Here is a 2,500-nt window from a genome sequence, read left to right as displayed (position 1 = left end):
CGAGCTTGCCAACTCCTCTGCCTCCTCAAGCGCTTCCAGACGCCTACCGACACCACATGCTGCTGGCTGGCTGTCTGTTGTTACAATGGAATTTAAAAAAAAAAACAAACAAAAAACCCCAACTCTATTAAGATTTTCGATAGTTGGAAAATAATAATAAATTAAGATTTTCGATAGATTGAAAATAATGATAAATTGATTTTAGCAGGGCTGCTGAGTTAGCTTATAGGAGCGAGCTAAAGTAAGAAAGAAACACGCCGAAACACACCGACCGGCACCCCCGACGACGACCACGGGTAAACGGCGGGACTTTGCCTCTTAAGCAAGTTTGACTGACGACTACCACGGCTATTCGGCTAGCTAGCTAGCTAGGTAGGTAGGTAGGTAGGTAGGTAGTCCTCCTCCTCGGCCACCTAGCCGTCGTCGTCGTCGATCGAGCGACCGGGTATATTCAAGACGCCTCTACCGACACCACCACACCAGCGGGCAGTTTAGCGAGCTTGCCAACTCCTCTGCCTCCTCAAGCGCTTCCAGACGCCTACCGACACCACATGCTGCTGGCTGGCTGTCTGTTGTTACAATGGAATTTAAAAAAAAAAACAAACAAAAAACCCCAACTCTATTAAGATTTTCGATAGTTGGAAAATAATAATAAATTAAGATTTTCGATAGATTGAAAATAATGATAAATTGATTTTAGCAGGGCTGCTGAGTTAGCTTATAGGAGCGAGCTAAAGTAAGAAAGAAACACGCCGAAACACACCGACCGGCACCCCCGACGACGACCACGGGTAAACGGCGGGACTAACTGTGACTCTCTTAAGGTGTGAGGAGGCTTTGCCTCTTAAGCAAGTTTGACTGACGCCTACCGACACCGGTCAGGTCGGCGAGGCTCCCGGCGGCCCCGAGCGGGACCACAGGTTGCGGAAGGCGTCCAAGTGAGCGGCGGCGACGCCAGGAGGCCCCCGGGTCGACTCCGCGGCCCCCGGGTCGGTGTGCGGGCCTCCAGAGCTCGATAAAGTAGTGGTGTCGCTAGCGGTCGAGAAGGCACTTTTCGACGCCTACTGCCACCCCCACATGGCGGTAGGCGCAAAACTGGAAAATCGCCGACCAGAAATGTCGCTTCGTATAATCGACGTTTTTTTTGACCACCATTTTCAGGTGTCGGAGGTGGGTCTGGACGAATACCAACACCATTTCTGGGGTTTCACAACCGCCCGGCTTCTCCGACATATGTTGGAAAGGAGTAGCGATCGAGCGAAGGGGGCTGTCGGTAGGCGGCCGCGGGTTGCATGTGTGCCCGGGACAGCACCCCCATCCAACTAAGGGGTGTCCCCCGGGGGCCAGGGGGACCTCGTCCAGGTCGGCCGGGCGCTTCCAGACGCCTACCGACACCGGTCAGGTCGGCGAGGCTCCCGGCGGCCCCGAGCGGGACCACAGGTTGCGGAAGGCGTCCAAGTGAGCGGCGGCGACGCCAGGAGGCCCCCGGGGTCGACTCCGCGGCCCCCGGGTCGGTGTGCGGGCCTCCAGAGCTCGATAAAGTAGTGGTGTCGCTAGCGGTCGAGAAGGCACTTTTCGACGCCTACTGCCACCCCCACATGGCGGTAGGCGCAAAACTGGAAAATCGCCGACCAGAAATGTCGCTTCGTATAATCGACGTTTTTTTTGACCACCATTTTCAGGTGTCGGAGGTGGGTCTGGACGAATACCAACACCATTTCTGGGGTTTCACAACCGCCCGGCTTCTCCGACATATGTTGGAAAGGAGTAGCGATCGAGCGAAGGGGGCTGTCGGTAGGCGGCCGCGGGTTGCATGTGTGCCCGGGACAGCACCCCCATCCAACTAAGGGGTGTCCCCCGGGGGCCAGGGGGACCTCGTCCAGGTCGGCCGGGCGCTTCCAGACGCCTACCGACACCGGTCAGGTCGGCGAGGCTCCCGGCGGCCCCGAGCGGGACCACAGGTTGCGGAAGGCGTCCAAGTGAGCGGCGGCGACGCCAGGAGGCCCCCGGGGTCGACTCCGCGGCCCCCGGGTCGGTGTGCGGGCCTCCAGAGCTCGATAAAGTAGTGGTGTCGCTAGCGGTCGAGAAGGCACTTTTCGACGCCTACTGCCACCCCCACATGGCGGTAGGCGCAAAACTGGAAAATCGCCGACCAGAAATGTCGCTTCGTATAATCGACGTTTTTTTTGACCACCATTTTCAGGTGTCGGAGGTGGGTCTGGACGAATACCAACACCATTTCTGGGGTTTCACAACCGCCCGGCTTCTCCGACATATGTTGGAAAGGAGTAGCGATCGAGCGAAGGGGGCTGTCGGTAGGCGGCCGCGGGTTGCATGTGTGCCCGGGACAGCACCCCCATCCAACTAAGGGGTGTCCCCCGGGGGCCAGGGGGACCTCGTCCAGGTCGGCCGGGCGCTTCCAGACGCCTACCGACACCGGTCAGGTCGGCGAGGCTCCCGGCGGCCCCGAGCGGGACCACAGGTTGCGGAAGGCGTCCAA

This window comes from Euprymna scolopes, unplaced genomic scaffold, assembly GCF_053919585.1.
Source record: "Euprymna scolopes isolate OS-2025 unplaced genomic scaffold, ASM5391958v1 sca139, whole genome shotgun sequence".
NCBI lineage: Eukaryota > Metazoa > Mollusca > Cephalopoda > Sepiida > Sepiolidae > Euprymna > Euprymna scolopes.
The sequence above is the reverse complement of the archived record's forward strand: the minus strand, read 5'-3'. Positions refer to the sequence as shown.